Source organism: Arachis ipaensis, chromosome B10 (assembly GCF_059453495.1).
Source record: "Arachis ipaensis isolate K30076 ecotype BB chromosome B10, ASM5945349v1, whole genome shotgun sequence".
NCBI lineage: Eukaryota > Viridiplantae > Streptophyta > Magnoliopsida > Fabales > Fabaceae > Arachis > Arachis ipaensis.
In genome coordinates, this window is record NC_142435.1 from 117655527 (window position 1) to 117680143 (window position 24617).

A 24617-nucleotide genomic window follows, 5' to 3' on the forward strand; every position below is an offset into this window, starting at 1 on the left:
TAGGGTTCGTAAAATAGCGGTTTATCAATCTTTCCACACTTAAACATTAGCATGTCCTCATGCTAAGCTCAAGAGAAACTATATGAGAGTGAAGAGGAATGGTAGAATGTATGAAATGCAACCTATCTATATGAATGCAACTAAATGTGAAATGCTTCTACCTACTTGGTTAAAAGTAAATAAACCTTTCAAGAACAAATATGAACTGGATTTCACTAATTCAAATCATAAAAATGAAGTACAAATAGACTTACAAGAAGAAGATAGCTCATGAAAGCTGGGAACAAAGAATCGAGCATCGAACCCTCACCGGAAGTGTATACACTCTAATTACTCTGTGTTTAAGGTTCGATTCTCTCAATTCTCTACTAACCTTGATTTCTAAGACTTGCTCTTCTTCTACCAATCAATAGAAATTTAATGCATAAATACACATATCAAGAGGTCTTTTAAGGGTTGTAATGGGGTTAGGGTCAAGGTAGGAATGTATTTGGTCAAGTGGACTAAAATCTGAATCCTTAATTAACTTAAACTTTTCCCACCTAACTTAAGACAATCTATGTAATCACAATACAAAATCTGACTACCCATTTACTATGTTTACCACATATTCATGCATCCGATTTTGAGTACAGTACATATGTATTGCTATCATAATTTACTTTGGGGCATTTTGTCCCCTTTTTATTATTTGCTCTTCTTTTTTTTCTTTTCTTTTTATCCTTTTTTTTCTTTTTAATTTTATTTTTATATTTTTTTTTATTTTTCTCAATGCATATGATTAAATTATTAAATGCATGAACATGTTCTAAACATTTCTTTCACATTTTCATAAAGAAGTTTAACATACTTAATTTCCAAAACCAAACGTTTCCAAACCCACTTTTCCCACACTTAATTCATGTCTCACTAATCTAAGCTAACCAAGGATTCAAATTAAGGACATTATTATTTTTCGCTTAGAGTTAGTGATGAACTAAAGTAAAGAACAAAGGGGTATAATAGACTCAATATTGGTTTGCAAAGGATAATGAAAGAGTAAGGCCATATGGGTATGTAAGTTCAGTAAAACAAAGGTCTCAATCATATAAGTACATGCATACATCAAACCATAGAAATATAGAATCAAGCAAGACAAAGATCACAATTTTAGAGAGAAAAATACGCACTAAAACATAATATTGGTTGATAAAATGCAACCAATCAAATAGGCTCAAAATCTCATTGGTTTTGTGTGTTCGAGCTCTAAACCATGTTCCAAAATAAATTTCTTCAAGCAAGTTTATCAAAAATTTTTCAATTTAAATTAGTGAAATATTATAAAATAATTTCTTGGAAAAGAATTCATCACTTCAACCAAGCGGTGGTAGAATATGCACAAAATCAAGCAAACATGCAATCAAACATGCAATTGCAACAAGTAACAAGGAAAATAAAACAGTGGTGTTGAGAAGAAAATAACTAACCCGTGGAAGTCGGTATCGACCTCCCCACACTTAAAGATTGCACCGTCCTCGGTGCATGCTAAGATGTGCAAGTGGATGGGCTGCTACAACTGATGCTTTTCTCCAAAGATTGTGCAGATGGACTTGTCTGTCGCCCTATATAGAAGTTCTTTTCCTTTCCTTTCCCGGTGGCCATCCTGAAAGAAGAGGAAAAGAAGAAAAATAACCCATAAATAAAGATAGAAAACAAATAAAATATGGTTGGGTTAATGCCAAATAATGAGGGTCTCAATTACATGGTAGCTACAACATGCAAGTGAGAAAACAGTAGAAGCAAATGGCATAACAACAGTGCAAAAATTGCAACAATGGGGAAGAAATAGTAGGTGATAAAAGAAAATATAAATTCATGTCAATGCCAAAGGAACACAGGTATCATAAAAGATTGGCATTGACAGATAAATAATATCATCCAACAGTGTGAACAAGTCACTAAGCACCAAAATAATACCAGAAAAGAGACAACAGTTGAATAAGAACATTTAACACCAATGAAAAAATAATAGACTTAGAAAAGAAAATAAAATCATGAACAAAGTTAAAATGCAATGAATGAAAGTATGCAAATAAATTAAGTAAAATAGAATGAAAGTAAAGAAGGATGAGAAGTTAAAGAGAGGAAGAAGAAGAAAGTAAAAAAAAGAGAAAGAAAGAAGGAGAGAAGATAGAAGAAAAGAAAAAGAAATGAAAAACGGAATGTGACGCGTGCGCGGGCATCACGTGTAAGCGTGAAAATTGAATTGGCCACTCGACGCGTAAGCGTCGCCTACGCGTATGCGTGGGTGGTCTGAAAGCGAAGTGACGCGCACGCGTTAGGGACGCGTACGCGTGAGTGATTTTGTGCCTCTAGCATAATTCCATCGCAAGGGCAGCACAACTCTCTGTTCAATGTGCTCTTCACGCCGATTTTCATCCCCACCCATACGCGTCGCTGACGCTTACGCGTGGGTTGAACTTTCTACAGGGGACGTGTATGCGTGAGGCACACGTACGCGTGGGGTGGCTTGTGCTTTACGCACCCTCCCGCGCGTCTCTCGCGCAACTCTCTGTCTAGTTGCGCAGACACATACGACACGTGCGTGTCGTTAACGCTTGCGCATCAATCCCCCCTTTTTTTTTGCAGAATGCAAAATGCAGAATGCAGATGACTATGCAGAAATTATGAATGAACACAAATAAAAATAAAATAAAATAAAACTAAGAACAAAAAGGAAAGAATATACCATGGTGGGTTGTCTCCCACCTAGCACTTTTAGTTAAAGTCCTTAAGTTGGACATTTGGTGAGCTCCTTGTCATGGAGGCTTGTGCTTGAACTCATCCAGGAATCCCCACCAGTGTTTGCAGTTCTAATGGCCTCCGGAGTCCCAAACTAGGCACGTAAATCCATCAAGCAAGTTAAAGCAAGTGACAAGGCTCCAAGAGTGTTGATTATCAAAATGAATTCTAGGATCCCAGACCTTGCTTTTGTACCCGTCTTTGTTTTGATCTATATTATTCCAACCGGGTGGTACACAATCTGAATTCTCACTAAGATACCCAAACATCTTCCGAGACCCATTCAGTCGAGCTCTATACCAATCCTTGTACTTCAATTTGAAGCGTGGAACCGTATTGAACCTTGCATGCTAACTTCTATTACTAACCATCTCCCTCTTACTCTTAAAGCCACAAAGAGCTCTAAGCTGGCCATTGGTTTCAAGTAAACCATATTCAAGTGGGAAAGTGAAGATAAAGGCTAAGGATTTTACCAACTTGAAGTTTGTATTGGCTGGTAATGGCCTTGGGAGAGGTGTTTCTAGTGGTCTTTCAAGCTCCACTCCCTTGTACTCTTCTGTGAATTCTTCCACTTTCTTACAAACTTCTTTAACTGCAACCATGTCTTGATCAAAGCCTTCGATTTCTTCCCCATCACTCAAGTCATAAGTTAGAGGTTGAGAAAATTCTACCTCCACATTATCTTCATACTCACTTGGGGAAGATTCTTCAAGCTCAAGGAGTTCAAATTCGGATGCAAGTTCACTACTAGGAGAGCTTGATTCATGATCATTGACATTAGGATTTTTGCTAGTAAAGAATTTTATAAAAACAGTCGCGTTGTAGGTATAGTTTCTAAACCAACAGAAATCTCTTCATACAAACGTTTTGGTTGTCACAAGTAACAAACCCCTTTAAAATTGATAACCGAAGTATTTAAACCTCGGGTCGTCTTCTCAAGGAACTGCAGGGAAGTATATTCTTATTATCGGTTATGGAGATTGTAAATCGGGGTTTTGAAGATAAGGAACAAGTAATTTAAATTGCAATTAAAATAATTAAATGACTGTAAAATAAATAAATAGCTGTAAAATAAACTTTTGGCAAGGTATGAGAAATTAGAAGTCCTATCCTAGTTATCCTTATTAATGATGATGAAAATTGAATCTTAATTCCACTTAGTTAACCTTTGCTAGAGCAAGGGAAGGTCAAGTGACTAATTAGTTAGATCCTCAAATCCTAGTTAATTCCTAAGGAAAGATTGGGATTATTGAAGTTCAATTCAATTAGCAAAGATAACGATTATCACTCATGTTGAGTTTGATAACTCCTGAGTTACTGATTTCTTAACCAAAACCAAAAGGGGAAAAATAAATCTACTGGAATAAAAATGTCTTCAGATTGGGAATAACAATAACATAAATAAAAGAGAGCAATTGTAAACTGAAATACCTCAAACAACATTAATTCAAAAGAGTAATCTGTAACATAGAAGAATTCATAAATAAAATTGAGAAAATAATAAAAAGGAATATTGAACCTGGTAAAAAGAGATAATCCTGAAAGCGAATAAAATCCTAATTCTAAATCCTAATCCTAAAGAGAGAGGAGAGAACTTCTCTCAAAACTAAATCTAAATCATGGAAAACTAACTAATTGGAGACTCTCCTTTTGAATGGATGTATTCTCCCACTTCATAACCTCTGCTCTATGCCTTCCGGACATGGATTTGGGTCAAAAAGGGCTTCAGAAATCGCTGGGAGCATTTTCTGTAATTTCTGGTGCGTGGCCTCTGTCACGCGTCTGAGTTGCCCAAAGGCTTGCTGGGCGCAATGCCAGCAATATGCACATTGCCTTGCCATCCCCTAGGCACACTAGCAAGCACGTTGTGGTTGTGGTGTGCTGCCAGGCTCCCCCGCCCCCAACGGAGGCACCCGCCGTTGCAACGATGGCTCGGAGCGTTGCAACGGAGGAGCCAAATTTTCATATCTCAGAATTGGCTCGTGCATTTTTCGTGAGATTTTGAGGGAACCTTGGTAATATTATGTAAAGGCTGCACAAAAAAATCCAGGTCAAAAATCGCAAGTTTGCTCCGTTTTTCATTTTTTTTGAATTTCCGGCTTTCGGGGCGGTAAAAAAATCGTCAAAAAAAATCCACATAGTGTAAATTCACCAAATTTGGAGGATGGAAAGATCTTATTTTTCTAGAGATTGTTGCAAAAAACAGCATCAAAATTTGACCTCTAGAGCACTTTCCTCGAGTATGTCTCCTCACGGAAAAGGATGTCTACCCATACTAGTACTACTCTCGTCCAAGCACGCTTAACTGCGGAGTTCTGATGGGATCCATTGCATTAGTGCTGGTATGATCGCACCTATTAAAATACGCACACATAATTATCATATGCATGTCTCACGACGTAGGGTAAGTCGAGCTGCGAATCCATGCGGGGCCCGTGCGAGCTTGCCTAAAATCAGGTCATTGAGACTCGCTTTAACTAAACTATTCAAGATAGCGCTGTTTAAAGAACGAGGGTAAGCACGATGTAAAAAAAAAAAAAGAGGTGCAACACGAGGACTTCCCAGGAGGTCACGCGGTCGCGTCATTTGGAGTTTTCCTTATCACGCGGTCACGTCAGTCATGCGGCCGCGTCATGTGCGTTCTGCTTGTGGCGCGCGATCGCATCAGTCACGCGGTCGCGTCGCTGTTGATTCGCTCTGGCATGCGGCCGCGTCGCCCATGCGATCGCGTGGATGCCAGTTTCTTCAAAAACTCCGTTTTGTGCTTTCCTTCCATTTTTGTATGTTTCCTTTCCATCCTTTAAGTCATTCCTGTCTTAGAAGATCTGAAACTACTCAACACACTAATCACGGCATCGAATGGAAATAAAAGGGTAATTAAAATAATTATTTTTAAGCATAGGAAACATGTTTTTCACATACATCACATAATAAGGAAGGGAAAGTAAAACCATGCAATTAATATGAATAAGTGGGTGAAGGATTGAATAAATCACTCAATTTGAGCACAAAATATATCATAAAATATGGGTTTCTCAACCTCCCCACACTTAAACAATAGCATGTCCTCATGCTAAATCCAAGAGTAATGTTAGCTTAAAGTGGTGGAATGTCATGCAATGCAATCTAATCTAAATGCAACTACCTAAATGAATCATGTAATTCTAAATTTTTATTCACTTGTATATAAAGCTTACATGTAGTTGAATTAATTTACATTCTCAAGGAATCATATATATAGACAAGCCTTAGATAGTGATAAAGTGCCTTTACAATTGAGATGGGAGAGAAAAACATTTTATAAACTTGCAAGACAATTTATAATTAAAGCAGAGATATATGTTAATGAGCTATTGAATCCTCACTGGATTTTGTGTTTACTCTCTAGTCACTCAGTTTTTATTGGGTTAAACACTCTATTCTTCTTTTTTTTTTTTTAATTCTTACTTTCTATAACTTTGTTCTTCATCTAACCAATCAACAATTATAGAATATAGACATACCAAAGTCATGAGGTCTTTAATTAAGGTTGTAATGGGGCCAAGGTAAAGGTAAGGGTATATGTATAAGGCTAAGTGAGCTAATTAAGCGAATCCTTGATTAGTCAAAGATCTCACCTAACATACATACTTTGTAAAGCAGAGCTTCTTTACCTATTTTCCCATATTTTTCCCACTTTTGATACATGCTCATATTTTAATTTTTATCTTGTCCCATGTGCATTGCTTTATTTTGCATGTGGAGAATTCTTTTGTATCCCCTTTATTTAGATACTGAAAAATAAATATTTTTCTCTCTTTTTTTTTAATGCACATGGTAATTCAATTATTTTGATTTCACATGAGCATGCTTCCCAAAAATTTTTATTTTGAATTATTTTATTCTTTTCAACTTTCTACCCTTTGTTTTTATCATCCATGTTCCCAATAGGCTTCCCACACTTAAACAATTACACACTTTTTATTTTATGCTAACCAAGAATTCAACTTGGGATTTTTATTTCGTTTTTCTGCTTAAGGCTAGTAATGTGGCTTATAGAATAAGAGGGGATTTAAAGGCTCAAGGGGGTTAAAAAGGGTGATGTAAAAGGTAGGCTAATTTGGGATAAGTGAGCTAAAATTAAACAATGGCCTCAATCACTCTCTTGGTATGTATTTCTATTCTATAATCGGACATATAGATTAAAACAAAGTAAAGAACACCAGAATAAATAAGAAAGGCAGAACACACAGGAATAAAATTTATGGTTTGAATGTAACCATACAATTAAGCTCAAAACTCACAGGCTGTGTATTCTCTAGCTCAAAAATCATTTATCAATTATGTATGTCATGCAAGTAAAATTAAAAGTTCCCATTATTCTCAATGTAAAACTTAAGGTGGCTTTAAAGTTCTAGTGTTTCTCCTTGATGAAATGTTGTTAACTAACTAACATGTAATGCTATATACACAAGGTGTGTGGATTGTTTCAATTATATTTAAGTTCCTAGTTTACTTCCTTTTTATATTTTCAATATAAACTAAGCTATCTTATGCTAAAAAGGGTAAACTATACTAATTAATCCATAATTTCTATAATTAATAAGTTAGAATTGCAACTAAACTAAATGGCTAAAATATGAACTAAAGTGCGAAATGCAGAAAATAGAGTATAAATACATGAAAATAGCAATGTATAAGTATTGGGAAAAAAAAATAAAAATAAAGAGAAAAATACAGAAAAATAGCAAAATAAAATGAAAGAGTCTATAGTGGTTCACCAAAAGAATACGCCTGAGATGGCGACCTCCCCACACTTAAAATGAAGCATCGTCCCTGATGCTCACTCAATCAGGGTGTGAAGGGGTGTCATCACTGGAAGCGTAGGTAGCTGGAGTCTCTGTAGTGGTGGTCTGAGGATTTGCCTGTTGCAGAGGAGGTGCTGACTGGATAGGGATCTCGGGGTCTACAGCCTGAATCTGAGGCGGAGCCTCCTGATGTGATGCGACCTGCTCTGTGCCTGCCGGCACAGCCTCGCTCTGTGGATGGGTCTCTGCCTCGTGATCATCTACCTCCTCCTCAGATGCCTCGGATGGTGTGTCAAGCTCGGAGGGGATGTCGCCAGATCGTATCATCAGCTTCAGGTGCTCATAGCGTCGCTTGTTGCGACGCTCCATCTGGTCAAGCTGCCGAAACAGGCGGTGCACTAGCTGATAAACTGGCTCAGAGGCAGGTGGAGGTGCAGTGGTGGTGGCAGGGGTAGCTGGGGTAGCTGTGGAAGAAGAGGGGCTGGCAGATGGTGTGGCTGTCTCATCAGTAGCAGTGAGGAATGGAGGTCTGTAGCCCAAAGCCAGAAAATTCCTGCTGTGAGGGATAATCTTCTTGCAATCTGCAGCAGGTGGCTTTTCATCAGCATCCTCCCAAGGCACGTCAGCTCGACGGCCTAGCTGTGTAATCAGATAAGGAAAGGGAAGAGTGCCTCAGACGTGGACCTTGGCCATGTGGTATCGGATAAAGCGTGGCAGGTACAGGTCCTTACCCTCCATCACACACCATAGGAGGGTGATCATAGCGGCAGGTATCTCTGTCTCATGGGTACTCGGCATGACAAAATTGCTCAGGATCTGGTGCAATAGCCGAGCCTCATCATTTAAGTAAATCCGCTTGATTCCCTTTGGCATGGTGGTGTTCTGACCCATGATCCATGGAACGGTCGGGTCAAGGGCTATCCTGGCCTTGACTGCATCCCAATCAAACTGCATGAAGCGCATATCCTCCTCAGCTTTTTGATAACCATCCAGCTGATCAAATTTAGGCAGAAGCTTCAGAACATCCTCTATGGCCTCTTCAGTGACCAGAATCTGCTTCCCTCCTAGGTTTACTGCATCTAGGGAAGTCTTGAAGTAATTGCAGTAGAATTCCCTTACCCAAGATGCATTGACCTCAGCCAGGTTTCTTTCCAGAAAGAACCAGCCTCTTTGTTTGATTTGCTCAGAGGTGTATTGCTGGAGTTCTTCTGCGATTTTCAAAGTCCTCTCCAGGTACAAGTTCCTAGAGGTTGCAAACACCGGATACTTCAGCTCACAGTATCGGTTTGGAAACTTTGCTGGATCAGTAGCAGGGAGTAGCTGGTCGGCCTTCTCCTGCGGGGTAAAGTTTTTCTCCCACTAGGAGTCATCATGCATGATATCCATGATGGACATAGAAGATTCTCCTCTTTTGCATTTGCCAGTAGTAGCCTTTGCTTTTCCTTTTCTTTGGCTGGCAGACATCCTAAAAAACAGAAAACTAGGATATAATAAAAACAAGGAAAGCAAATAGGCAAATAATCAAAAGAAACACAAACTGGCAAAGGAGCAATAGGATAATGAAAATGAGTTAAGTAAATGTGCATTAAGGATTGTATAGGAGTTAAAAGTCCAAAAAGAAGAATTCACAATCCAAAATGTAATGGAAGTCATGTTAATTAGGAAAATTAACATTATGCCTTGGTTAGAAGGTTAAAAGAAAGTGAAAAAACAGAAGAGATGTTGTGAAAGGTTAGGTTGGTTAGAATTGAAAAAGAGTTTAGGAAGTTAAAATTAGGGAGTTAGTAAAAAGTGGTTTAAGGAAAGTGGCATAATGATCATATTCCAAGTAACAAGCATTCACAATGAGAAGATATAGGTAACTCATATCCAAACAAGGAAATTAGGTTGATGATGATTCAGATAGATATAGAAATAGCAAAAATTGGAATTTAATCATCAAAAATGTAGATTATGAACCAGGAAATCAAAGAGAATAGGAAAGCTTGCCCTGGCATTCATTAATTGTTCTGGTAAAAGCAGAGTAAAGCAGAGTTTACATAGCCAAAACCAAAACATGAATGAAAGTCAAAAACAGTGTATAAAAATTTGGACAGCATTCCGGCTAAAATTGGATTGTCCCGGAAAATAAACAGCAATCAGAATAGTTCATATGAATTAAAAATACAGCTGTAATTACATATAGGGAATATGAACATGAAAAAGCAGTGTAAAGAGAAGCATGAAACAGTAAATTTCAGCATATGAACAATACGAACATCACAGCAACAGCAGAATTGCGAATTGATAAAACAAGAAACACGAACAGCGCAATTAAACAGGCCTAAATCCACTGACCACATCCTAGGCTACCTAACAACCTAAAATCCACTACAACATGCATAACTAACTAGCCTAAATATGAACATAAACAGAAAAATATGAATTAACTACGAATGGATAGAAGGGTGGCGTTCGTCGGAACCTGGTAGGCGAATGAAGGAGAGTGGGCAGAGAGGTGGCTGGGGGATGGTGGCGGTGGCGTCTGGCGTGGCGGAGGAGGGTGGCGGAGGCAGTGGTTGCTTTTCGGGGGCAGGGGTTTCGGGAAGGGTAATGGGGGTAAGGGGAAAGGGTGGGTGGTGAATGGGGACGCGGCGGTGACGGCGGCGCGGTGGGGTGGTGATCGCGGAGGGGGGCAGTGGCGGCGGAGGGAGGAAGGAGAAGGAAGAAGAAGAAAGAAGGGGAAGGAGGAAGGGGGTGGCATGGCGACGGGGTCTGGGTGGTCGGCAGGGTGGCGGCGGTCAGTGATGGTGGTTGGGTGGTGGTTGGGTGGTTGGAAAAGAAGAGAGGAAGGAGAAGGGTTTGGGGGGGCGCAAATGGTAGGGTTCGCATGACTGGGGGTTATGAAATTTGAATCCACGCGATCGCGTGGGGCACGCGTTCGCGTGGTTGGGATGAAATGGTGGTTGACGTGATCGCGTGGGACACGCGATCGCATGGAATGGATTAGGGAGCGAATGACGCTATCGCCTGGGGCATGCGATCGCGTCGCTGGAAATTGTGCTAAACGCACGATTCCAGCGTCGTTTCAGTGCAACTCTCTGTCTCTTTTTGGGTTGTTGTGTAATCCATGCGACGCGATCGCGTCGCGTGGGATTGACGTTGTGTAAGTGACGCGATCGCGTCCGGAACGCGACCGCGTGGGCGTTTTGTGCAAAACGCACAATGGCCGCTGGTGCACGAAATTGTGATCTCTGGTAATGGCTTCTTAGGCCAGATACTCTGATCTAGTTTTACAGTCTGTCACAACTTCGATACAACTAACCAGCAAGTGCACTGGGTCGTCCAAGTAATACCTTACGTGAGTAAGGGTCGAATCCCACGGAGATTGTTGGTTTGAAGCAATCTATGGTTATCTTGTAAATCTTAGTCAGGAAGTCAATTATATTTATCAATTGAATTGTGAGTAACCAGTAGAGCATAAATTAAAAGTTACTTGTTGTGCAGTAATGGAGAATATGTTGGAGTTTTGGAGATGCTTTGTCTTCTGAATCCCTGCTTTCCTCTGTCTTCTTGTTCACGCACGCACATCCTCTTATGGCAAGCTGTGTGTTGGTGGATCACCGTTGTCAATGGCTACCTTCCATCCTTCCAGTGAAAACTACGCTCACGCGCTCTGTCACAGCACGGCTAATCACCGGTTGGTTCCCGATCCGGTTGGAATAGGATTTACTATCCTTTTGCATCTGTCACTAACGCCCAGCCTTCAGGAGTTTGAAGCTCATCACAGTCATTCAATCCTTGAATCCTACTCGGAATACCACAAACAAGGTTTAGACTTTCCGGATTCTCATGAATGCTGCCATCAGTTCTAGCTTATACCACGGAGATTCTGATTAGAGAATCTAAGAGATACTCATTCAATCGGATATAGAACGGAGGTGGTTGTCAGGCACACGTTCGTGGTTTGAGGAAGGTGATGAATGTCACAGATCATCACCTTCATCACAGTTAAGCGCGAATGAACATCTTAGATAGGAACAAGCGTTTTTGAATGGAAAACAGAAATACTTGCATTAATTCATCGAGACACAGCGGAGCTCCTCACCCCCAACAATGGGGTTTAGAGACTCATGCCGTCAGAGAATACAAAGTTTAGATCTGAAATGTCATGAGATACAAAATAAGTCTCTAAAAGTTGTTTAAATACTAAACTAGTAGCCTAGGGTTACAAAATATGAGTGGACTATGATGGATGATGCAGAGATCCACTTCTGGGGCCCACTTGGTGTGCTGGGGCCCACTTGGTGTGTGCTGGGGCTGAGATTTTAAGCAATTCACGTGCAGAGGCCATTTGTGGAGTTGAACGCCAGTTTTTATGCCAGTTTGGGCGTTCAACTCCAGTTTTTGATCCTTTTCTGGCGCTGGACGCCAGAATTGGGCAGAGAACTGGCGTTGAACGCCAGTTTACGTCGTCTATCCTTGTGCAAAGTATGGACTATTATATATTGCTGGAAAGCCCTGGATGTCGACTTTCCAACGCAATTAGAAGCATGCCATTTCGAGTTCTGTAGCTCCAGAAAATCCACTTTGAGTGCAGGGAGGTCAGAATCCAACAGCATCAGCAGTCCTTTTTCAGCCTGAATCAGATTTTTGCTCAGCTCCTTCAATTTCAGCCAGAAAAATACCTGAAATTACAGAAAAACACACAACTCATAGTAAAGTCCAGAAATATGAATTTTTCCTAAAAACTACTAGAAATAGACTAAAAACTAACTAAAACATACTCAAAACTATATGAAATTATCCCCAAAAAGCGTATAAAATATCCGCTCATCACAACACCAAACTTAAACTGTTGCTTGTCCTCAAGCAACTAGACAAATAAAATAGAAGACTAATAGGTTGAGAAGCAATAATATCTTAGAGTTTTTGATTGAAGCTTAGATCCTAATTAGATGAGCGGGACTAGTAGCTTTTTGCTTCTGAACAGTTTTGGCATCTCATTTTATCCATTGAAGCTCAGAGTGATTGGCATCTATAGGAACTCAGAATTCAGATAGTGTTATTGAGTATCCTATTTCAGTATGATGATTCTTGAACACAGCTATTTTATGAGTCTTGGCCGTGGCCCTAAGCACTTTGTTTTCCAGTATTACCACCGGATACATAAATGCCACAGACACATAATTGGGTGAACCTTTTAGATTGTGACTCAGCTTTGCTAAAGTCTTCAATTAGAGGTGTCCAGAGTTCTTAAGCACACTCTTCTTTTTGCTTTGGACCTTGACTTTAACCGCTCAGTCTCAAGTTTTCACTTGACACCTTCACGCCACAAGCACATGGTTAGGGACAGCTTGATTTAGCCGCTTAGGCCAGGATTTTATTCCTTTTTGGCCCTCCTATCCACTGATGCTCAAAGCCTTGGGATCCTTTTTATTACCCTTGCCTTTTGGTTTTAAGGGCTTTGGCTTTTTCTGCTTGCTTTCTCTTTTTTCTTTCTCTTTTTTTTTTTTTTTTTTTTTTCTGCAAGCTTTGTTCTTTGCTGCTTTTTCTTGCTTCAAGAATCATTTTGATGATTTTTCAGATTCTCAATAACATGTCTCATGTTCATTATTCTTTCAAGAGCCAACATATTTAACAGTCTTAAACAACAAATTCAAAAGATATATGCACTGTTCAAGCATTCATTCAGAAGACAGAAAGCATTGCCACCACATTTAGCTAATTAGAAATTCTCTTATTAAAACTCGAAATTTTATTGCTTCTTATTCAAAAGATCTACTACTTTATTCATGTTTGCTGATGATGAGAAAAATAAACTATAGCTTAATTGGAGATAAAATCAAAATAGATACTAATTACTACTATATGACTCCTAAGGTAAAATTAAAATAAGAACAGTTATCACAGAGTTAAGGCTAAGATTAGAACTCAACAACCTTGAGGTTTGGGAAGTGGATGTTCCTCTAGTCTGTGAGGTGCTTGGTCCTTCAAGAGAGAATTTCTGGCGCTTCAGTTCCTTTGAATCACGCCCTTGCTCCTCTTGGAGTGGGTTGTTTTCCTTTAGGGGCCATGATCTTAGTGATCACGGATAAGCACACCAAACTTAGAGCTTTGCTTGTCCTCAAGCAAAAGAAAAAGAAGGAGATGGGTAGAAGGAGAGCTCCTCCCCACCATCCTGGCGTTTGAACGCCCAAACACTGCCTGTTTTGGGCGTTCAACGCCCAAATGCTGCTATCCTGGGCGTTCAACGCCCAGTTGTTGCCCTTTTCTGGCGTTGAACGCCAGATAGCTATCCTTACTGGCGTTCAGCGCCCACTGGATGCCCATTTTGGGCGCTGAACGCCCAAAATGGCCTTCACTGGCGTTTTCTTGCCAGTAAGCTCCCTATCTCTGTTTTGTGTGTAGATTCCTTCTGTAACCCTGTAAACTTATGCAAATGATTCTTTACCTTAGTGTCAGTGAACTTTATATAAACAAATAAAAATAAAAATAGGGCAAAATGCTTAGAGGATTGTTGCCCCATGGCTGGGTTGCCTCCCAACAAGCGCTTCTTTATTGTCTTTAGCTGGACCTTGCTGAGCTTTTAATCCAGCTTCAGCCTTGAGCATTCTTGCTCAATGTTGCCTTCAAGATAATGCTTGATTCTCTGTCCATTGACAATGAACTTCTTATCAGAATCAATATCTTGAAGCTCCACATAACCATATGGTGACACACTTATAATCACGTATGGTCCCCTCCAGCGGGATTTCAGTTTCCCAGGGAATAGCCTGAGTCTAGAGTTAAACAACAGGACCTTCTGTCCTGGTTCAAAGATTCTAGATGACAGGTTTTTGTCATGCCATTTTTTTTATTTTTCTTTATAAAGCTTGGCATTTTTGAAAGCTGTGAATCTGAATTCCTCTAGCTCATTTAGCTGGAGCAATCGTTTTTCTCCTGCTAATTTGGCATCAAAGTTTAGGAATCTGGTTGCCCAGTAGACCTTATGTTCCAGTTCCACGGGCAAGTGGCATGCCTTACCATACACGAGTTGGTATGGAGAGGTCCCTATAGGGGTCTTGAATGCTGTTCTGTAAGCCCATAGAGCATCATCCAAGCTCCGTGCCCAATCCTTTCTACGGGTACTTACTGTCCGTTCCAGGATTCTCTTTAATTCTCTATTAGAGACTTCAGCTTGCCCATTGGTTTGTGGATGATATGGAGTGGCCACTTTGTGGCGAATTCCATACCGAACCATGGCAGAGTAAAGCTGTTTGTTGCAGAAGTGAGTGCCCCCATCACTGATTAACACTCTAGGGACACCAAACCTGCTAAAGATATATTTCTGGAGGAACTTCAGCACTGTTTTAGTATCATTGGTGGGTGTGGCAATAGCCTCAACCCATTTTGATACATAGTCAACTGCCACCAGAATATAAGTGTTTGAGTATGATGGTGGGAAAGGTCCCATGAAGTCAATTCCCCATACATCAAACAACTCTATTTCCAAGATTCCTTGTTGAGGCATGGCGTAAGCATGAGGCAGATTACCAGCTCTTTGGCAACTGTCACAATTACGTACAAACTCTCGGGAATCTTTATAGAGTGTAGGCCAATAGAAGCCACTTTGGAGGACCTTGGTGGCTGTTCGCTCACCTCCGAAATGGCCCCCATATTGAGATCCATGGCAATGCCATAAGATTCTCTGTGCTTCCTCTCTGGGGACACACCTACGGATAATTCCGTCTGCACATCTCTTAAAGAGATAGGGCTCATCCCACAAGTAGTACTTTGCATCAGTAATTAGTTTCTTTTTTTGTATTCTATTGTACTCCTTGGGTATGAACCTTGCAGCTTTATAGTTTGCAATATCGGCAAACCATGGTGCTTCCTGAATGGTAAATAGATGCTCATCAGGGAATGTCTCAGAGATCTCAAGGAAGGGGAGGGACGTCCCTTCCACTGGCTCTATCCGGGACAGATGATCAGCTACTTGGTTCTCTGTCCCTTTTCTGTCTCTTATTTCTATATCAAACTCTTGCAGAAGCAATACCCATCTGATGAGCCTGGGTTTTGAATCCTGCTTTGTGAGTAGATACTTAAGAGCAGCATGGTCAGTGTACACAATCACCTTTGATCCTACTAAGTAGGATCTGAACTTGTCAATGGCGTAAACCACTGCAAGTAATTCCTTTTCTGTGGTTGTGTAATTTTTCTGGGCATCATTTAAAACGCGACTGGCATAATAAATGACATGCAGAAGCTTGTCATGCCTCTGTCCCAATACTGCACCAATGGCATGATCACTGGCATCACACATTAACTCAAATGGCAATGTCCAGTCTGGTGCAAAAATGACTGGTGTTGTGACCAGCTTAGCTTTCAGCGTTTCAAACGCCTGCAGGCATGCTGTATCAAACACGAATGGCGTGTCAGCAGCTAGCAGATTGCTTAGAGGTTTTGCGATTTTTGAAAAATCCTTCATAAACCTCCTATAGAATCCTGCATGCCTCAGAAAGCTTCTGATTGCCTTAACATTGGCAGGTGGTGGTAATTTTTTAATTACCTCTATTTTTGCTTGATCCACCTCTATTCCCTTGTTTGAGATCTTATGCCCAAGAACAATTCCTTCAGTCACCATGAAGTGACACTTTTCCCAGTTTAAAACTAGGTTGGTTTCTTGGCATCTTTTCAGAACAAGTTTCAGGTGATCAAGACAGAAGCTGAATGAGTCTCCATATACTGAGAAGTCATCCATGAAGACTTCCAGAAATTTTTCCACCATATCAGAGAAAATAGAGAGCATGCATCTCTGGAAGGTTGCAGGTGCATTGCATAGCCCAAAGGGCATCCTTCTGTAAGCAAACACTCCGGATGGACATGTGAATGCTGTTTTCTCTTGATCCTGGGGATCTACTGCAATCTGGTTATAGCCTGAGTAGCCATCCAAAAAGCAGTAATAATCATGACCTGCTAGTCTCTCTAGCATCTGGTCTATGAATGGTAAAGGAAAATGATCCTTTCTGGTGGCTGTATTGAGCCTTCTGTAGTCAATACACATGCGCCACCCTGTAACTGTTCTTGTAGGAACCAGTTCATTTTTTTCATTATGAATCACTGTCATGCCTCCCTTTTTTGGGACGACTTGAACAGGGCTCACCCAGGGGCTATCAGAAATGGGATAAATAATCCCAGCCTCTAGTAATTTGGTGACCTCTTTCTGCACCACTTCCTTCATGGCTGGATTTAGCCGCCTCTGTGGTTGAACCACTGGTTTGGCATTATCCTCCACTAGGATTTTGTGCATGCATCTAGCTGGGCTTATGCCCTTAAGGTCACCTATGGACCACCCAAGAGCTGTCTTGTGTGTCCTTAGCACTTGAATAAGTGCTTCCTCTTCCTGTGAATTTAAAGCAGAGCTTATGATCACTGGAAAAGTGTCACCTTCTCCTAGAAATGTATATTTCAAGGATGGTGGCAGTGGCTTGAGCTCTGATTTAGGAGGTTTTTCCTCTTTCAGAAGAAAGTTCAGAGGCTCTTTCATGTCCCCTGAATCCTCCAAATCAGGCTGAACATCTTTAAAGATGTTTTCCAACTCTGATTCGAGACTCTCAGCCATGTTGATCTCTTCTACCAAAGAGTCAATAAGGTCAACTTTCATGCAGTCTGTTGATGTGTCTGGATGCTGCATGGCTTTGACAGCGTTCAACTTGAACTCGTCATCGTTGACTCTCAGGGTTATTTCCCCTTGCTGGACGTCAATGAGGGATCGTCCAGTTGCTAGGAAGGGTCTTCCTAGAATGAGAGTAGCACTCTTGTGCTCCTCCATTTCCAGCACAACAAAGTCAGTGGGAAAGGCGAATGGCCCAACTCTGACAATCATGTCCTCAATCACGCCTGATGGGTATTTAGTGGAACCATCAGCAAGTTGGAGACATATCCGGGTTGGTTTAACTTCTTCAGTTAAGCCAAGCTTCCTGATAGTGGATGCAGGTATTAGGTTGATGCTTGCCCCAAGATCGCATAAAGCTGTCTTGGTGCAATCACCTTCTAATGTGCATGGTATCAGAAAACTCCCAGGGTCTTTAAGCTTTTCAGGAAAGCTTTTCAGAATGACTGCACTGCATTCTTCAGTGAGGAGAACTCTTTCTGTTTCTCTCCACTCCTTTTTATGACTCAAGATATCTTTCATGAACTTGGCATAAGAAGGTATTTGCTCAAGTGCCTCTGCAAATGGAATCTTTATTTCAAGAGTCCTTAGATAATCTGCAAAGCGAGCAAATTGCTTATCCTGCTCCTCTTTCCGGAGTTTTTGAGGATAAGGTATCTTGGCTTTATATTCCTCAACCTTAGTGGTTAAAGAAGCCTTTTTAGAGGGGTTGTTATCAGCACTTGTGTGTGTCTGATCCCTCACTGGCAATTGAGTGCCAGAGTCAGAAGCTGGAGTGACGTTAGACGCCAGCTCACTGTCTGTTCCTGGCGCCTGAACACCAGAAATGTGCCCCTGTTGGGCGTTCAACGCTGGATTCTTGCCCATTTCTGGCGTTGAACGCCAATCCTGCCTTGTTTCTGGCGCTGAACGCCAGTTTTGGGCATGGTCTGGGCGTTCAGCGCCAGCCTTCCACCCATTTTCTGGCGTTTTAGTGCCAGAATTAATTTTCCCTGGGCTCTTACTGTCCTCAGGGGAATCTTTGGTGGGTTGCTCATTTCTTGAATTTTTGATGCCTTGAGGTGGGGTATTTAATGTTTTCCCACTTCTTAATTGAACTGCTTGGCATTCTTCTGCTATTTGCTTTGATAGCTGCTGCTTTGTTTGCTTAAACTGTTCTTCCATATGTATATTAGCTATCCTTGTCTCCTGTAACCTGTCTTTGAATTCAGCTAGCTGCTTTGTTAGAAAATCTAATTGCTGATTGAATTCAGCAGCTTATTTTACAGTACTGAATTCAGCAGTTACTGTTTTAACCTCTTCATTCATGGAAGGGTTGCTGCTTAGATACAGATGCTGATTCCTGGCAACTGTATCAATGAGCTCTTGAGCTTCTTCAATTGTCTTTCTCATATGGATAGATCCACCAGCTGAGTAATCTAAAGACATCTGAGCTCCTTCTGCAAGCCCATAGTAGAAGATGTCTAACTGAACCCACTCTGAAAACATTTCAGAGGGGCATTTTCGTAGCATCTCTCTGTATCTCTCCCAGGCATCATAAAGAGATTCATTATCTCCTTGTTTAAAGCCTTGGATGTCCAGCCTTAGCTGTGTCATCCTTTTTGGAGGGAAATATTGATTCAGGAATTTTTCTGTCAGCTGTTTCCATGTTCTTATGCTGACCTTAGGTTGGTTATTTAACCACCTCTTAGCTTGATCTTTTACAGCAAATGGAAACAGTAACATTCTGTAGACATCCTGATCTATTTCCTTATCATGTACTGTGTCAGCAATCTGTAGAAACTGTGCCAGAAACTCTGTAGGTTCTTCCTGTGGAAGACCGGAATACTGGCAACTTTGCTGCACCATGATAATGAGCTGAGGATTCAACTCAAAGCTACTGACTCCAATGGAGGGTATGCAGATGCTACTCCCATATGAAGCAGTAGAGGGGTTAGAATATGACCCCAGAGTCCTCCTGGACTGTTCATTTCCATTTATGTCCATGATGGATCTATGGATATAACTTGGACTGATTTACCTTTTTATTTATTTTATTTTATAAGAAGTAAATACTAAAATAAAATAAAATAACTAAAAAGAATTTGAATTTTGAAATAAAATATTTTTTTTTTAAAAAATTAAAAATAATTAGTTAAAAAAAATGAAATTTTTGAAAAAGAGGGAAGATATTTTCGAAAATTAGAGAGAGAGAGTTAGTTAGGTAGTTTTGAAAAAGTTAAGAAACAAACAAAAAGTTAGTTAGTTAGTTGAAACAAATTTTGAAAAGATAAGAGGTTAGGAAGTTAGAAGAGATATTTTGAAAAGATATTTTTGAATTTAGTGAGGAGAGAGAAAAACAACAAGATAGCACAAGATTTAAAATTTTTAGATCTAATGCTCCTTATTTTCGAAAAATTTGGAGGGAAAACACCAAGGAACACCAAACTTAAAAATTTTAAGATCAAGACACAAGGAAAACTCAAGAACACTTTGAAGACTCACAAGAACACAAGAACATGAAGGAAGAACACCAAACTTAAAATTTTTAGAAAACCAAACCAAAATTTTCGAAAATCTAAGGGGAATCAACAAGAAAACACCAAACTTAAAGTTTGGCACAAGATTTAATAGAAAAAAATATTTTTGAAAAAGAAGGTTTTGAAAAGAGTATAAAAGATTCTAACCCAATTACCAAGAACACAGATTAACGCTCTAGCCAAATGAGTTATGGGACCTTAAAAAATTTTAGGAAAGATTATTTTTGAAAACACCAAACTTAAAGTTTGGCACAGGATTTAATATAAAAATTATTTTTGAAAAAGGTTTTTAAAAAATATGATAGCCAATTATCATGAACATAAACACCACGTTCTAATTAACTGAGCTATAAATTTAAAGTGTTTTAACAAGGGATAAATAATAAAAGACTCTAAACCAAAAAAAGGAAAGATTTTTTCCTAATCTAAGCAACAAAATAATCCGTCAGTTGTTCAAACACGAACAATCCCCGGCAACGGCGCCAAAAACTTGGTGCACGAAATTGTGATCTCTGGTAATGGCTTCTTAGGCCAGATACTCTGATCTAGTTTTACAGTCTGTCACAACTTCGATACAACTAACCAGCAAGTGCACTGGGTCGTCCAAGTAATACCTTACGTGAGTAAGGGTCGAATCCCACGGAGATTGTTGGTTTGAAGCAATCTATGGTTATCTTCTAAATCTTAGTCAGGAAGTCAATTATATTTATCAATTGAATTGTGAGTAACCAGTAGAGCATAAATTAAAAGTTACTTGTTGTGCAGTAATGGAGAATATGTTGGAGTTTTGGAGATGCTTTGTCTTCTGAATCCCTGCTTTCCTCTGTCTTCTTGTTCACGCACGCACGTCCTCCTATGGCAAGCTGTGTGTTGGTGGATCACCGTTGTCAATGGCTACCTTCCATCCTTCCAGTGAAAACTACGCTCACGCGCTCTGTCACAGCACGGCTAATCACCGGTTGGTTCTCGATCCGGTTGGAATAGGATTTACTATCCTTTTGCATCTGTCACTAACGCCCAGCCTTCAGGAGTTTGAAGCTCATCACAGTCATTCAATCCTTGAATCCTACTCGGAATACCACAGACAAGGTTTAGACTTTCCGGATTCTCATGAATGCTGCCATCAGTTCTAGCTTATACCACGGAGATTCTGATTAGAGAATCTAAGAGATACTCATTCAATCGGATATAGAACGGAGGTGGTTGTCAGGCACACGTTCGTGGTTTGAGGAAGGTGATGAATGTCACAGATCATCACCTTCATCATAGTTAAGCACGAATGAACATCTTAGATAGGAACAAGCGTGTTTGAATGGAAAACAGAAATACTTGCATTAATTCATCGAGACACAGCAGAGCTCCTCACCCCCAACAATGGGGTTTAGAGACTCATGCCGTCAGAGAATACAAAGTTTAGATCTGAAATGTCATGAGATACAAAATAAGTCTCTAAAAGTTGTTTAAATACTAAACTAGTAGCCTAGGGTTACAAAATATGAGTGGACTATGATGGATGATGCAGAGATCCACTTCTGGGGCCCACTTGGTGTGCTGGGGCCCACTTGGTGTGTGCTGGGGCTGAGATTTTAAGCAATTCACGTGCAGAGGCCATTTGTGGAGTTGAACGCCAGTTTTTATGCCAGTTTGGGCGTTCAACTCCAGTTTTTGATCCTTTTCTGGCGCTGGACGCCAGAATTGGGCAGAGAACTGGCGTTGAACGCCAGTTTACGTCGTCTATCCTTGTGCAAAGTATGGACTATTATATATTGCTGGAAAGCCCTAGATGTCTACTTTCCAACGCAATTGGAAGCATGCCATTTCGAGTTCTGTAGCTCCAGAAAATCCACTTTGAATGCAGGGAGGTCAGAATCCAACAGCATCAGCAGTCCTTTTTCAGCCTGAATCAGATTTTTGCTCAGCTCCTTCAATTTCAGCCAGAAAAATACCTGAAATTACAGAAAAACACACAACTCATAGTAAAGTCCAGAAATATGAATTTTTCCTAAAAACTACTAGAAATAGACTAAAAACTAACTAAAACATACTCAAAACTATATGAAATTATCCCCAAAAAGCGTATAAAATATCCGCTCATCAGCCGCACGATTCCAGCCTAACTTTCTGGTCGTTGGATGTTTACGCCGATCTCCAGATCACGCGGCCACATGAATGACACGGATGCATGGAGAGTGTTTTCGCAACTTGACGCGATCGCATGAATGATGCGGTCGCATCGCACACCCTTGTTTTTTTTTTTATGCAAAATGCAGAATGCAATGCTAATATGAATGTTATGCATGATTCCAGGTTCAATGAAATAAAATAAAATAAAACTCAAAAATAAACAAAATGAAATAAAATTAAAATTGAAAAAGGAACGATCATACCATGGTGGGTTGTCTCCAACCTAGCACTTTTAGTTAAAGTCCTTAAGTTGGACATTGGATGAGCTTCCTGTTATGGTGGCTTGTGCTTGAACTCATCTAGGAATCTCCACCAATGCTTGGAATGCCAATAGCCTCCGGGGTCCCAAACTAGGCATGTAAAGCTTCTGAGCAGCTTCAAATAGATTCTCAGGCTCCCGGGGTGACGAATGTCAGAATAGATTCCAGGATCCCAAACTTGGCTTTTAAATCCGCCTTCGTCTTGATCTATATTTTTCCATCCGAGCGGTTTAGAAATTAGATTCTCACCAAGATAACCAAACGTTTTCCAAGATCCATTTGATAGATCATGATGCCAATCCGCACACTTCCAGTTGAAGCGTGGAACCTTATGGAACTTTGTGCACCAGCTCTGAGCATGAGCCATTTCCCTTTTACTCTTAAAGCCGCAGAGAGCTCTAAGCTGGCCATCTGTTTCAAGCAAACCATATACAAGTGGAGAAATAAAGCTAAATGTTAAGGATTGTACCCACTTGAAGCTTGTATTGGGTGGTAATGGCCTTGGGATAGGTGTTTCCAGTGGTTCTGTGAGCTCTACTCCCTTGTGCTCTTCTGTGAATTTCTCCACTTCCATGCAGACTTCTTCAAATGCATCCATGTCCTGATCAAAGCCTTCTATGTCTTCCTCGTCACTTAAGTCATAAACGGGAGGTTGAGAGAAATTTACCTCCGCGTCATCTTCGTATTCACTTGGGGAAGATTCTTCGATCTCAGAGAATTCACTTGCGGATGCAAGTTCATTACTAGGAGAACTTGACTTGTGACTATCATCATCAAGAAAATTTGCTTCTTGGATTATTCCATCTAGTTCTTCATAAGTGACTTGCTTTGGGGGTTGTACAGTATCCTCTTTAGCATCAATTGTAACGGCCTTGACAGAATTCTCCACAACTCTGGGTTCCCATGGAAGTTCAGCGTCTCCTAAGTCTTCAACCAACTCTTCTTCTTGTATAATGACAGCTTCCTCTACTTGTTCTAATACGAAGTCATGCTCTGTCTTCTCCACTGGAGTTTCTAATATCTCCTTCATGCTACGCCCTTCATTAGATTATCCACATGGGGCTCTGGGAGGCCATTGAATGTTTGAACGTCTAGAAGATAATTGACTTATTGCTTGCTCCAGTTGATGAAGGGTTGTTTGAAGTTGATCTACTGTTCCCTTGAGGCGAACTTCTGATTCTCGAGGTGATGGATTTGGACGTGGTACATTGGGAAGTGGTGGTGTTTGGGAGTAATTGGATTGGAATCGGGGTAAATGAGGATCATATGGTAGTGAATGGTGAAAAGGAGCTTGTGAGTGTGGTGGTTCAAAGTTGTGTTGAGAGGATAGCCTATAAGCATAGGGTGGGGCTTGTTGGTAACTACGAGGTTGTCCACCATGTCCATTGCCTTGGTATGCATTGTAGAATGGTCTTTGTCCATGATATCTTGGAGGGTGTTGCTGCCTAAAGGGTTGATCAGATCCTCTTGGCTCCATCCATCTTTGATTGCTTTGACCTTGATGCATGTTCCTGTTATAACTTTCATTCCTTTCAACAATATTAGAACCAAACTCAAAGCGAGAGGGGTAAGAATTCATAGTGACTAATGAAAATAAAAGGGAAAAAATAAAAACAAATAGACGAGTAAAAGAAAAATATTTACAATAACCAATAATAAGGCACACAGTTGCAGTTCCCCGGCAACGGCGCCATTTTGACGTTAGGATTTTTGCTAGTAAAGAATTTTATAAAAACAGTCGCGTTGTAGGTATAGTTTCTAAACCAACAGAAATCCCTTCGTACAAACGTTTTGGTTGTCATAAGTAACAAACCCCTTTAAAATTGATAACCGAAGTATTTAAACCTCGGGTCGTCTTCTCAAGGAACTGCAGGGAAGTATGTTCTTATTATCGGTTATGGAGATTGTAAATCGGGGTTTTGAAGATAAGGAACAAGTAATTTAAATTGCAATTAAAATAAGTAAATGACTGTAAAATAAATAAATAGCTGTAAAATAAACTTTTGGCAAGGTATGAGAAATTAGAAGTCCTATCCTAGTTATCCTTATCAATGATGATGAAAATTGAATCTTAATTCCACTTAGTTAACCTTTGCTAGAGCAAGGGAAGGTCAAGTGACTAATTAGTTAGATACTCAAATCCTAGTTAATCCCTAAGGAAAGATTGGGATTATTGAAGTTCAATTCAATTAGCAAAGATAACGATTATCAATCATGTTGAGTTTGATAACTCCTGAGTTACTGATTTCTTAACCAAGACCAAAAGGGGAAAAATAAATCTACTGGAATAAAAATGTCTTCAGATTGGGAATAACAATAACATAAATAAAAGAGAGCAATTGTAAACTGAAATACCTCAAATAACATTAATTCAAAAGAGTAATCTATAACATAGAAGAATTCATAAATAAAATTGAGAAAATAATAAAAAGGAATATTGAACCTGGTAAAA